This window comes from Bubalus kerabau, chromosome 1, assembly GCF_029407905.1.
Source record: "Bubalus kerabau isolate K-KA32 ecotype Philippines breed swamp buffalo chromosome 1, PCC_UOA_SB_1v2, whole genome shotgun sequence".
Taxonomy (NCBI): domain Eukaryota; kingdom Metazoa; phylum Chordata; class Mammalia; order Artiodactyla; family Bovidae; genus Bubalus; species Bubalus kerabau.
This window is the reverse complement of record NC_073624.1, coordinates 243,380,731-243,396,027: the sequence shown is the minus strand read 5'-3', so window position 1 is coordinate 243,396,027 and position 15,297 is coordinate 243,380,731.

Sequence of the window (15,297 nt, the reverse complement as noted above, 5' to 3'; positions counted from 1 at the left end):
TTAGTAATTGTGTTATTCATCAGATGTACTTTTCTATCTTTGGATTTTTCACACTTCACATCTGCTTACTTTAATTTCATAGATTAGACAGCTTTTATAACCCCCTCTTGATTTTACATAAAATCTTTTTCAAATACAAAGTTTTATTGCTCTGATTATTTAGGGTATGTCTTTGTGTGGGCTGTTATACATTATATGTTTGCACAGGTTCCCTACTTTTCTTCTGTGGGAGAATCTAACAGGAAGTTCCACTCACGAACACTGAACTTATTGTGAGCAGTAGCTATTACAGCCTATATGGAACAAGTTTTCTGCTTCTTGCAGCATGTGTTTTGAGATAAATCACTGCCATTTCATTCATTCACTCATGTCATAAAGACTGCATTCCTACTAGAACTCCAACATGGGCAATGAACACACAATGGACAACAAAGTAGGCTGCCTTATTTGGCCACCTGCCCTATTAAATAAAAAAGAGAGAGAGGGGGAAACTCTGAAGGGCCAAAACATCTCAAAGCAACAATAAAGCCACTACTATTAGCGCTGAAAGTTCTCCCCCTGCCAGACTGTAATATTCTTTAAAAAGACAAAGCAGAGGGAACAAGAAGTCAGGCACTCATTTTTCCCAAAATATGAGTATAGTTTTACTTCCTGCCATTATTTTCATTGTTATTGTCACCTTTTATCATGATGATTGCCAGGGTCTTCCCTGAAAAAATAAATACATATTAAAAGATAGAAATGGGAAGGAGACAGAGGAAATTCATCTATTTTACTAACTATGGTACTGTGTCTATGAGGGGCCTTGTGGAAGAGAGAGTTTCTCTGTCCTCTTAAAACTGCTAGAACAACAAGCTACCTTGTGTGCTACCTGTATTTCTAGGAAGTCATCTTACTGTTTAGCTGCTAAAAAAAACCCAGCAGTTGAATACTTAGCATTTTAGTAATCTCTGAAAGAATAATTAAAGTAATATAGTTTCATCTCACCTCTAATGTAGTGAAATTAAAAGATGCATGCTCCTTGGAAGAAAAGCTATGACAAACCTAGACAGGATATTAAAAAGCGGAGATATTACTTTGCCAACAAAGGTCCATCTAGTCAAAGCTATGGTTTTTCCAGCAGTCATGTATGAATGTGAGAGTTGGACTATAATGAAAGCTGAGTGCCATGGAATTGATGCTTTTGAATTGTGGTGTTGGAGAAGACTCTTGAGAGTCCCTTGGGTTTCAAGGAGATCAAACCAGTCAATCCTAAATGAAATCAGTCCTGAATATTCATTAGAAGGACTGATGCTGAAGCTGAAGCTCCAATTCTTTGTCCAACTGTCCAATTTTGAATAACTGACTCACTGGACAAGACCCTGATGCTGGGAAAGACTGAAGGCAGGAGGAGAAGGGGATGACAGAGGATGAGATGGTTAGATGGCTTCACCTACTTAATGGACATGAGTTCGAGTGAATTCCAGGAGTTGGTGATGGACAGGGAAACCTGGAGTGCTGCAGTCCATGGGGTTGCAAAGAGTCAAACATGACTGAGTGGCTAAAATGAATGTAGTGAAAAAAACTGCCTCTTACAGGACTTAAGCCAGTTACTGCCTCTTCTTCCTCTCTGCCTCTCATCCTCTTTCTTCCCCTTCTCCTCCTGCCCCCAATCCCTCCCAGCATCAGAGTCTTTTCCAATGAGTCAACTCTTCGCATGAGGTGGCCAAAGTACTGGAGTTTCAGCCTCAGCACCAGTCCTTCCAATGAACACCCAGGACTGATCTCCTTTAGGATGGACTGGTTGAATCTCCTTGCAGTCCAAGGGACCCTCAAGAGTCTTCTCAAACACCACAGTTCAAAAGCATCGATTCTTCAGTGCTCAGCCTTCTTCATAGTCCAACTCTCAAATCCATACATGACCACTGGAAAAACCATAGCCTTGACTAGATGGACCTTTGTTGGCAAAGTAATGTCTCTGCTTTTCAATATGCTATCTAGGTTGGTCATAACTTTCCTTCCAAGGAGTAAGCATCTTTTAATTTCATGGCTGCAGTCACCATCTGCAGTGATTTTGGAGCCCCCCCAAAATAAATTCAGACACTGTTTCCACTGTTTCCCCATCTATTTGCCATGAAGTGATGTGACCAGATGCCACGATCTTCGTTTTCTGAATGCTGAGCTTTAAGCCAACTTTTTCACTCTCCACTTTCACTTTAATCAAGAGGCTTTTGAGTTCCTCTTCACTTTCTGCCATAAGGGTTGTGTCATCTGTATATCTGAGGTTATTGATATTTCTCCCGACAATCTTGATTCCAGCTTGTGCTTTCTCTAGCCCAGCATTTTCATGATGTACTCTGCATATAAGTTAAATAAGCAGGGTGACAATATACAGCCCTGAAGTACTTACTCCTTTTCCAATTTGGAACCAGTCTGTTGTTCCATATCCAGGTCTAACTGTTGCTTCCTGACCTGCATACAAACTTCTCAAGAGGCAGGTCAGGTGGTCTGGTATCCCCATCTCTTTCAGAATTCTCCACAGTTTATTGTGATCCACACAGTCAAAGGCTTTGGCATAGGCAAAAAAAGCAGAAATAGATGTTTTTCTGGAACTCTCTTGCTTTTTCGATGATCCAGCAGATGTTGGCAATTTGATCTCTGGTTCCTCTGCCTTTTCTAAAACCAGCTTGAACATCAGGAAGTTCACGGCTCACAAATTGCTGAAGCCTGGCTTGGAGAATTTTGAGCACTACTTTACTAGCGTGTGAGATGAGTGCAATTGTGTGGTAGTTTGAGCATTCTTCGGCATTGCCTTTCTTTGGGATTGGAATGAAAACTGACTTTTTCCAGTCCTGTGGCCACTGCTGAGTTTTCCAAATTTGCTGGCATATTGACTGCAGAACTTTCACAGCATCATCTTTCAGAATTTGAAATAGCTCCACTGGAATTCCATAACCTCCACTAGCTTTGTTCATAGTGATGCTTTCTAAGACCCACTTGACTTCACATTCCAGGATGTCTGGCTCTAGGTCAGTGATCACAACACCATAAATATCTTGGTCATGAAGATCTTTTTTGTACAGTTCTGTGTATTCTTGCCACCTCTTCTTAATATCTTTTGCTTCTGTTAGGTCCATACCATTTCTGACCTTTATCGAGCCCATCTTTGCATGAAATGTTCCCTTGGTATCTTTAATTTTCCTGAAGAGATCTCTAGTCTTTCCCATTCTATTACTTTCCTCTATTTCTTTGCATTGATCACTGAGGAAGACTTTCTTATCTCTCCTTGCTATTCTTTGGAACTCTGCATTCAAATACTTATATCTTTCCTTTTCTCCTTTGCTTTTTGCTTCTCTTGTTTTCACAACTGTTTGTAAGACCTCCTCAGACAGCCATTTTGTTTTTCTGCATTTCTTTTCCACTGGGATGTTCTTGATCCCTGTCTACTGTACAATGTCACGAATGTCTGAAGGTTCGTGCCATAGTTCATCAGGCACTCTATCAGATCTAGTCCCTTAAATCTATTTCTCACTTCCACTATATAATCATAAGGGATTTGATTTAGGTCATACCTGAATGGCCTAGTGGTTTTCCCCACTTTCTCCCATTTAATTCTGAATTTGGCAATAAGGAGTTCACGATCTGAGTCACAGTCAGCACCTGGTCTTGTTTTTGCTAACTGTACAGAGCTTCTCCCTCTTTGGCTGCAAAGAATATAATCAATCTGATTTCATTGTTGACCATCTGGTGATGTCCATGTATAGAGTCTTCTCTTGTATTGTTGGAAGAGAGTGTTTGCTATGACCAATGTATTCTCTTGGCAAAACTCTATTAGCCTTTGCCCTGCTTCATTTTGTACTCCAAGGTCAAATTTGCCTGTTACTCCAGGTGTTTCTTGACTTCCTACTTTTGCATTCCAGCCCCCTATAATGAAAAGGACATCTTTTTTGGGTGTTAGTTCTAAAAGGTATTGTAGGTCTTCATAGAACCATTCAACTTCAGCTTCTTCAGCGTTACTGGTTGGGGCATAGACTTGGATTACTGTGATGTTGAATGGTTTGCCTTGGAAATGAACAGAGATCATACTGTCATTTTTGAGATTGCATCCAAGTGCTGCATTTCAGACTCTTTTGCTGACCATGATGGCTACTCCATTTCTTCTAAGTGATTCCTGCCCACAGTAGTAGATATAATGGTCATCTGAGTTAAATTCACCCATTCCAGTCCATTTTAGTTCTCTGGTTCCTAGAATGTTGACGTTCACTCTTGCCATCTCAAGTTTGACCCCTTCCAATTTGCCTTGATTCATGGACCTGACATTCCAGGTTTCTATGCAATATTGCTCTTTACAGCATTGGACCTTGCTTATATCACCAGTCACATCCACAACTGGGTATTGTTTTTGCTTTGGCTCCATCCCTTCATTCTTTCTGGAGTTATTTTTCCACTGATCTCCAGTAGCATAATGGGCACCTACCGACCTAGGGAGTTCCCCTTTCTGTATCCTATCATTTTGCTTTTCATACTGTTTATGGGATTCTCAAGGCAAGAATACTGAAGTCGTTTCCCATTCCCTTCTCCAATGGACCACATTCTGTCATTTAAGGAAAAGTACATCTTATTTTAGAGAAATGTAGTTTATTCTGCCCAGGAGTAGCTGTTGAGTTCATTGCCCATTTAACCAGCCAAGGACAGAGAAATCAGTCAGAGTTCCATACAGTCAGACACCACTGATTTGAAGTTGTTTAGAACACATTTTGAATTTCATTGAACAAATAATACACCACTTCATAAAGCATTAATGATCGTCATTGGCACTCATAGCACAATTGAATGGAATACCACAAAAATGTAAAATATTCCATAAAAAACAGAAACAAAAGACACTGTTTTCCATATCTAAAGCTAATATGCTAGAGGAATTGATTTGATAAATGTTGCCTTAACTGCTGAAGTATTAGGGTGTTTTGCATAAGACAATGCAAGGCAGTGCATTCTTTTTTTAGAGTGGATCCTCTAAATGCCAGGTAATTTTGGAAACTGTTCAAATAATTGGGGGAAAGTAACTCAAGGGGCACCAAAGAAACTCCTGCAGGCTTGGAAGGAAGCTGTAAGGGCTCAGCTTCAGAAAGTCATTTAGAAAGAAACTATTGAGGGAATAGACTTCTTCTGCAAGAATGAAAAATCTTCACTATCTAGTAATAGAAAATACTCCAGAGTTGAGCCTGAAGAAAATTCATGCCTCTATCAAACTGGCCATTACCTAGGCATGAGTACTATGGGATATGTCCTTGCTATTTATCTAATTTTAGTTTCATGATTGGAATGAAAACTGACCTTTTCGAGTCCTGTGGCCACTGCTGAGTTTTCCAAATTTGCTGGCATATTGAGTGCAGAACTTTCACAGCATCATCTTTCAGGATTTGAAATAGCTCAACTGGAATTCCATCACCTCCACTCACTTTGTTTGTAGTGATGTTTTCTAAGGCCCACTTGACTTCACATTCCAGAATGTCTGGCTCTAGGTCAGTGATCACACCATCATGATTATCTGGGCTGTGAAGATTTTTTTGTACAGTTCTTCTGTGTATTCTTGCCACCTCTTCTTAATATCTTCTGCTTCTGTTAGGTCCATACTATTTCTGTCCTTTATCGAGCCCATCTTTGCATGAAATGTTCCCTTGGTATCTCTAATTTTCTTGAAGAGATCTCTAGTCTTTCCCATTCTGCTGTTTTCCTCTATTTCTTTGCATTGATAGCTGAGAAAGGCTTTCTTATCTCTTCTTGCTATTCTTTGGAACTCTGCATTCAGATGCTTATATCTTTCCTTTTCTCCTTTGCTTTTCGATTCACTTCTTTTCACAGCTATTTGTAAGGCCTGCATTTAACTTACTTGCAGAGTACATCACGAGGATGCTGGACTGGAAGAAACACAAACTGGAATCAAGATTGCCGGGAGAAATATCAATAACCTCAGATATGCAGATGACACCACCCTTATGGCAGAAAGTGAAGAGAAACTCAAAAGCCTCTTGATGAAAGTAAAAGTGGAGAGTGAAAAAGTTGGCTTAAAGCTCAACATTCAGAAAACAAAGATCATGGCATCTGGTCCCATCACTTCATGGGAAATAGATGGGGAAACAGTGGAAACAGTGTCAGACTTTATTTTTTGGGTCTCCAAAATCACTGCAGATGGTGACTGCAGCCATGAAATTAAAAGATGCTTACTCCTTGGAAGGAAAGTTATGACCAACCTAGATAGCATATTCAAAAGCAGAGACATTACTTTGCCAACAAAGGTCTGTCTAGGCAAGGCTATGGTTTTTCCAGTGGTCATGTATGGATGTGAGATTTGGATTGTGAAGAAGGCTGAGAACTGAAGAATTGATAGTTTTGAACTGTGGTGTTGGAGAAGACTCTTGAGAGTCCCTTGGACTGCATGAAGATCCAATCAGTCCATTCTGAAGGAGATCAGCCCTGGGATATCTTTGGAAGGACTGATGTTGAAGCTGAAACTCCAATACTTTGGCCACCTGATGCAAAGAGCTGATTCATTGGAAAAGACCCTGATGCTGGGAGGGATTGGGAGCAGGAGGAGAAGGGGACGACAGAGGATGAGATGGCTGGATGGCATCACTGACTCGATGGACATGAGTCTGAGTGAACTCCGGGAGTTGGTGATGGACAGGGAGGCCTGGCGTGCTGCGATTCATGGGGTTGCAAAGAGTCGGACACGACTGAGAGACTGAACTGAACTGATATACATATAAGCTTGAATTCTTCAGAAACACTCAATTTCTTAGCAAGAAAATGTTAATGAATCAGGTGTCTCCTAAGTGATACTAGAAAAGATGCACCTCAGCATAGATCTGTGTGTCAAACGTGTATTTATTGAGTACAAGCACAACAAATTTATTGAGTGTACATAAAACACTTCGAAGAAGAAACAGAAATAAGTTTATCTGACATTATTTTCAGTCTGTCAGAGCAGATGTTATAAAAAGCAGAAGCACATTTTAGATTAGTCTTTAATATTTCAAAGGATCCCCTATTATATAGTAATATCCAAAAAGTTCTGTAAAGGCTATTTCCAGACCACGTGCTACTCCAAAAATGCAAGATTCTCTCTCTTCCTAAATCCCTGGTTCTCCTTGAGCCACAGATTCATTTAATATACTTGTCTCTTGCCAAAGAGGTTTCCTAATCACATGCAAATTATTGGAGCATATATATGTCAGGAGAGTGTGTAATTTCCTCAGTTCTGTCTCGCTGCAGCAAAAATTTGAAGCAACGGATGAACCAGTGTTCTAGCTCCATGTTGCAGCTCAGTTTTATTTGGTTAACAAAGGAAAATATATCCTGGAGGTGTGAGGGTGGGCCAACCCAAAAGACACAAAGAGAAGAGAAGCCCCAGGCTCAATTTTGGCTTCTCTTTTTTATATGTTTTTTCTCCTCCCCCTGAGCCTGTCCTATATAAATTGGGCTAGCCAGGAGGGCTGTTTGTTTTACCTGAGATCCTCACTCTGGTCCTCAGACCTTCCTTCATTCTTTTTTCACAGGCTTTTCCCTTCTTTGTCTTTTAGCCACGGCCATTCTGGACTCCTTTTTCCTCTTCTACCTACCTAAAATGTTTATATATCATACCACCTTAGTAGAAAGCGGCCTTGGGAAGCTTGCCAACAGCATTAAGTGTCTGATAGAATATGATGCATCTTCTGTTCTCCATTAAAAAGTTAAGGACACCTAACCTTGAACCCTTTCTTCCTCATATTCTGGCAGGTTTCCAGAGTACTAGTACTGTCCTTTAATTCTGCATTATGTTTTCCCCATTGGTATAGCTAATAAGCATTTTTTTAAAGCACATTTAAATGGCAAACAAACTCCTGTTAGGGAACAACTAGGGGACATACAAGAATATACATTTTCGACTTCTCAAAATGCAGACATTTTCTCCAAATACAGATATATGTCAGTGCATTTTAGATATATAATATATTCATTCACTTAACAAATATTTTCTGAGCATCAATTGGTTGGTGTAGACATGATCTCTCTTTTCAAGGTACCTCTAGTCAAAGGACAGAGGTAGCTTTATTTGTTGCTAACTCTGGAATTAATTATTATTTTAAAGTACAAGGTTCTGTGTGTTTTAGGTAAAGAGAGGCCAAGAGATCAGGAGACATCTACCATTAAAAAGAGAATCTGTTACTCTCACAGATCCCAAGAAAATGAAGAAAATAATGATGTCACATGTGGGCTCCACTAGGAAAGCACTGGGGTTGGTCAGGAGGAGAGGAAGACAGGAAAATATGAACTGGAGTCTTTGTAGTGGTTTCTATGGGAAGGAATGGGAGAGGTGGAATAAGCACACTTAGGCTTGGCTGGTTTGAATGATTCCAGTGGTCTCTGGGGCTATCACGGCTGTGCCTAGTAGTCTGGTACCTGGCCCTGGAGTGATTAGGGCAAGTGGATAGTGGTGCAGAAATGTGAGAGCCCCAGGAATGAGGTAGTTGAGAATGTGGGCTCTGGATTGGTTGGTGCACATTTGAAAAGCCTGCTCTTGGAGGAGTGGTTTACTAGGTGAAGGAATTGGTTAACTCTGGGAGGACAGTACCTCCAGGGTCAGCAAGGCTTCTGATGTCAAAGTATCAGAACATAGAAAATAAAAGGTATAGCTTATACACTTATACCTAATTTTTTTCTTTCATCAATAGGAAATTTTTTCCTTTCAACAATATGAAAATTTGATGGCAACATAAGCAGTGAGCTGGCAAAGAAAGGAAGAGATGAGAAGGAAGAAAATAAGAAATGATACCATTATCAATGGCATTTTTTTAAAAAAGGTCAGAAACCTTTGTGATTCTTTCCAGTTTCTTGTAAAAGGAATAAGATGGACAAGTGGAACAAATTGTGATTTCAGAAAAAAAATAAATAGCAGCAACTAATCAGGGTTTGTTTATCATGAGCCACACACTAGGCTTAGTGCTTCACATGCAGTTATTTTATCTGATGCTTACAGTAACTCTAATGGCTTTTAGAAAATGAGGCTTACAGAGTTTCAGTAATTTTCCTGAGTTTACATAGCAAGTTAGTAGAAGGGCTGAGATTTACACTGAGGTCTGATGGTCCCCAGAGTTAGAACTGTTCATTATTACACACACACAGACACACACTTATTTATACATGCACTTATGTGTGTATCCACTGGTAGCTCAGTCAGTAAAGAATCTACCTGCAGTGAAGGAGACCTGGGTTCAATCCCTGGCTTGGGAAGATCCCCTGGAGAAGAAAATGGCAACCCACTCCAGTATTCTTGCCTGGAAAATTCCATGGACAGAGAAGCCTGGTGGGCTATAGTCCATGGGGTCACAAGAGTTGGACACAACTAAGTGACTAAACCACCACAGAGGTTTTATTGGAGGGAAGAGCAAGAACTTTTAAATACATAGTACATACCACATACACTAAGACTTTAATTTTCTAGAATGATTTAGAAATGGAGTATGGGAATTAGATATGAGTATTGAAGAGGTAACTATAAATGTCTTTATTTCAATCATTATAATTGAAAATCTACATAAATCATACAGTCTTATCATAATAATGAACTACTTCTAAGTAATCTAACATTACTCTTTGATAATTAAATATCGGGGAAGGCCTTAGTATCATCATTATGAAGATGAGTTGGAACTGAATTATCATAAAGAAACAGCTAAGAACTTAAATGAACTGACTTTCCCTAATTTGAAAGTTGTAGCTGTTGCTTTGGCTGTGATTTTCTCACCTCTTACTCCTAAAAATGTAGTGACAGGAAATATATATATATATATATATATATATATATATATATATATATAATGTATACCTACACATGTATAAACAATATACATGTGTGTTTGTATAAAAACCATATATAGAGCAATAGATGAGGCTCAGAGTGGATAGCCCCCAAATATGCCACAATGGCATATTGATTATTTTGATTTAAAACTGCTCAAGAAGCAGCCGATGCAAGAAGGATGTTCTGAGCCTCCTCCTTTGTCTCTCATAAAGTGGGAAATAAATCTCTCAGATGAAAGGTATGCTCCCTGCATCTGGAGGTAAAAGGACTCCCTTATCATCATCAGAGAGAGGAGCCAACCAAGACTGGATAAACAAGCCTCATTACTTCTTTAATTTACTACTATCCTCTATCTAGGATTCTTCACTAATTAAGCAAACAAAGCCTAAGTTTCTTCGTTCGGTGAATTCCTCACAAATTGACTGTTTCATGGCCTAAAAGTATGAAAGCTATCTGCTTTGGTCACTTCTCATGTTCTGTTTCTGCAAAGTTGTTGCTGAGCCACGAAAGACGCTGGGATTCTTGGCCTCCGGAGGAGAAGAATTCAATCCAGGGCCAGAGACGAGGCTTGCTCGCTTAGAGCTTTTGTGTAATAAAGTTTCATTAAAGTATAAAAGAAATAGAGAAAGCTTCTGGCATAGACATCAGAAGGGGGCAGAAAGAGTACCCCCCTGCTAGTATTTAGCTGAATGTTATATAGCTACTAGCAGTCTGCTAATTAGAGAAAGGAAATGTCTCAAAACTCAGAGAATGGCACCAGGTGAGCCATCCTGGGCCATAAAACAATTGACATAAATCTTGAAGAAAGGCAGAGATCCATACAAATATATAGTTTCATTAACATAGATTAGGAGAACAATGTATGAGTATAACATACTAGTTTGTCAAGTCGGTTCTGAGCCTAAATCTGAGCCTTTAGGTGGAACCAACTTGAAGATAGAGTTTAGGGTAAATGCATAGTACCTTAACAAAGCTTAAGACAAACATTTCCATAAGAAACATGCATTGGTTAGCTCAAGGTTTGAGAAAAGTTAAGTTCAGGTGGAACCAGGTATCATTATGGCAACACAGAATTTTAAGAGAAACCTCTTTTTAAATTTGTATAGAGAAGGGGAAAAAAGTTTGTTTCCTCCTGCCACTTAAGAGAGAGATAAAAAATGTCTGACACTTGCAGCCTATTTCCTCTGTTTGGAGACCCTTGGCCTTCCTGCCTGTTACCCTCTCATTTCTAAGAGACCTCCATGCATATGAATTAAAATTTGTTTCTTTTTCTCTTGTCAATCTCTCTTGTGTCAATTTTTATTATTAGTTCAGCCATAAGAACTAAAGAAAAGCAGAGAGGGAAATTTCCCCCTCCCTGAAAACATGTATCAAATATATAATATGCAAAATAAATATGTAAAAACCTGATCTATATCAAATATATTATAGATAATTTGATGTATATATTAAGGGCTTGATAAAATGGATTTACTAGTTATTAAATAATCATCTATTCATCATTAGCTGAAAACTGATTAGGAGAAAAAGAGCCAATGCTTCTGAGATTAAAGAGAATCAAGAGACAGAACTTTTAATATGTATGTATTCCAAGATCATATACTACAATGGATAGAGTACTGGCTCTGGGCTCAACTGATCTGGGTTTGCTTTCAGGCTACAACTTTATAGCTCTATGAATACATTCTAATCTGTGAAAGGGTAGAAATTCCTATTTTATGAGATGGTTAAAAGGGTGAAATAAAATAATCCATGTAAAACTGCTTAGAGTTTCTCTGGTAGTTCAGTGGTAAAGAATTTGCCTACAATGCAGAAGATATGGGTTTGATCCCTGGGTCAGGAAGATCCCCTAGAGAAGGAAATGGCAGCCCACTCCAGTATTCTTGCCTGAGAAATCCCATGGACAGAGGAGCCTGGCAAGCTACAGTCCATGTGGTCACATAAAGTTGGACACAACTTAGCAACTAAAGAACAACTTAAACAAAAACTCATGATACAGTGTTTGAGATCAGTTGCTAAGTTGTGTTTGACTCTGTGACCCTATGGACTGCAGCATGCCAGGCTTCCTGTCCATCATCAACTCCTGGAGATTGCTCAAACTCATGTCTATTGAATCGGTGATGCCATCAAACCATCACACCTTCTGTTGTCTCCTTCTCTTCCTTCCTTTGATCCTTCCCAGCATCAGAGTCTTTTCAAATGAGTCAGTTCTTCCCATCAGGTGGCCAAAGTATTGGAGCTTCAGCTACAGCATTAGTCCTTCCAATGAATATTCAGGGCTGATTTCCTTTAGGACTGACTGGTTGGACCTCCTCACAGTCCAAGGGACTCTCAAGAGTCTTCTCCAACACCACAGTTGAAAAGCATCAATTCTTTCATGCTCAGCTTTCTTTACAGTCCAACTCTCACATTCAAACATGACTACTGGGAAAACCATAGCTTTGACTAGATGGACCTTTGTTGGCAAAGTAATGTCTCTGCTTTTTAATATGCTGTCTAGTTTTGTCATAGCTTTTCTTCCAAGGAGCAAGTGCCTTTTAATTTCATGGTTGCAGTCACCATCTGCAGTGATTTTGGAACCCAAGAAAATAAAGTCTGTCACTGTTTCCATTGTTTCCCCATCTATTTGCCATGAAGTGATGGGAATAGATGCTATGATCTTAGTTTCCTGAATGTTGAGTTTTAAGCCAGCTTTTTCACTCTCCTCTTTCACTTTCTCTTTTTTTTTAATTTTATTTTTAAACTTTACAATATTATATTAGTTTTGCCAAATATCGAAATGAATCCGCCACAGGTATACATGTGTTCCCCATCCTGAACCCTCCTCCCTCCTCCCTCCCCATTCCATCCCTCTGGGTCGTCCCAGTGCACCAGCCCCAAGCATCCAGTATCATGCATCAAACCTGGACTGGTGACTCGTTCCATATATGATATTATACATATTTCAATGCCATTCTCCCAAATCATCCCACCCTCTCCCTCTCCCACAGAGTCCATAAGACTGTTCTATACATCAGTGTCTCTTTTGCTGTCTCGTATACAGGGTTATTGTTACCATCTTTCTAAATTCCATATATATGCATTAGTATACTGTATTGGTGTTTTTCTTTCTGGCTTACTTCACTCTGTATAATAGGCTCCAGTTTCATCCACCTCATTAGAACTGATTCAAATGTATTCTTTTTAATGGCTGAATAATACTCCATTGTGTATATGTACCACAGCTTGCTTATCCATTCATCTGCTGATGGACATCTAGGTTGCTTCCATGTCCTGGCTATTATAAACAGTGCTGCGATGAACATTGGGGTACACGTGTCTCTTTCCCTTCTGGTCTCCTCAGTGTGTATGCCCAGCAGTGGGATTGCTGGATCACAAGGCAGTTCTATTTCCAGTTTTTTAAGGAATCTCCACACTGTTCTCCATAGTGGCTGTACTAGTTTGCATTCCCACCAACAGTGTAAGAGGGTTCCCTTTTCTCCACACCCTCTCCAGCATTTATTGCTTGTAGACTTTTGGATCACAGCCATTCTGACTGGTGTGAAATGGTACCTCATAGTGGTTTTGATTTGCATTTCTCTGATAATGAGTGATGTTGAGCATCTTTTCATGTGTTTGTTAGCCATCTGTATGTCTTCTTTGGAGAAATGTCTGTTTAGTTCTTTGGCCCATTTTTTGATTGGGTCATTTATTTTTCTGGAATTGAGCTGTAGGAGTTGCTTGTATATTTTTGAGATTAGTTGCTTGTCTGTTGCTTCATTTGCTATTATTTTCTCCCATTCTGAAGCCTATCTTTTCACCTTGCTTATAGTGTCCTTTGATGTGCAGAAGCTTTTAAGTTTAATTAGGTCCCATTTGTTTATTTTTGCTTTTATTTCCAATATTCTGGGATGTGGGTCGTAGAGGATCCTGCTGTGATGTATGTCGGAGATGTTTTGCCTATGTTCTCCTCTAGGAGTTTTATAGTGTCTGGTCTTACGTTTAGATCTTTAATCCATTCTGAGTTTATTTTTGTGTATGGTGTTAGAAAGAGTTCTAGTTTCATTCTTTTACAAGTGGTTGACCAGATTTCCCAGCACCACTTGTTAAAGAGATTGTCTTTAATTCATTGTATATTCTTGCCTCCTTTGTCAAAGATAAGGTGTCCATATGTGCGTGGATTTATCTCTGGGCTTTCTATTTTGTTCCATTGATCTATATTTCTGTCTTTGTGCCAGTACCATACTGTCTTGATAACTGTGGCTTTGTAGTAGAGCCTGAAGTCAGGCAGGTTGATTCCTCCAGTTCCCTTCTTCTTTCTCAAGATTGCTTTGGCTATTCGAGGTTTTTTGTATTTCCATACAAATTGTGAAATTATTTGTTCTAGCTCTGTGAAGAATACCGTTGGTAGCTTGATAGGGATTGCATTGAATCTTTAAATTGCTTTGGGTAGTATACTCATTTTCACTATATTGATTCTTCCAATCCATGAACATGGTATATTTCTCCATCTATTAGTGTCCTCTTTGATTTCTTTCACCAGTGTTTTATAGTTTTCTATATATAGGTCTTTAGTTTCTTTAGGTAGATATATTCCTAAGTATTTTATTCTTTCCATTGCAATGGTGAATGGAATTGTTTCCTTAATTTCTCTTTCTGTTTTCTCATTATTAGTGTATAGGAATGCAAGGGATTTCTGTGTGTTGATTTTATATCCTGCAACTTTACTATATTCATTGATTAGTTCTAGTAATTTTCTGGTGGAGTCTTTAGGGTTTTCTATGTAGAGGATCATGTCATCTGCAAACAGTGAGAGTTTTACTTCTTCTTTTCCAATTTGGATTCCTTTGCTCTGATTGCTGTGGCCAAAACTTCCAAAACTATGTTGAATAGTAATGGTGACAGTGGGCACCCTTGTCTTGTTCCTGACTTTAGAGGAAATGCTTTCAATTTTTCACTATTGAGGATAATGTTTGCTGTGGGTTTGTCATCTATAGCTTTTATTATGTTGAGGTATGTTCCTTCTATTCCTGCTTTCTGGAGAGTTTATATCATAAATGGATGTTGAATTTTGTCAAAGGCTTTCTCTGCATCTATTTAGATAATCATATGGTTTTTATTTTTCAATTTGTTAATGTGGTGTATTACATTGATTGATTTGCAGATATTGAAGAATCCTTGCATCCCTGGGATAAAGCCCACTTGCTCATGGTGTATGATCTTTTTAATGTGTTGTTGGATTCTGATTGCTAGAATTTTGTTAAGGATTTTTGCATCTATGTTCATCAGTGATATTGGTCTGTAGTTTTCTTTTTTTGTGGCATCATTGTTAGGTTTTGGTATTAGGGTGATGGTGGCCTCATAGGGGAAAGTTCATAGCAATACAGGCATACCTCAAGAAACAAGAAAAAAGTCAAATAAATAATCTAACTCTACACCTAAGGCAACTAGAAAATGAAGAAATGAAGAACCCCAGGGTTAGTAGAAGGAAAGAA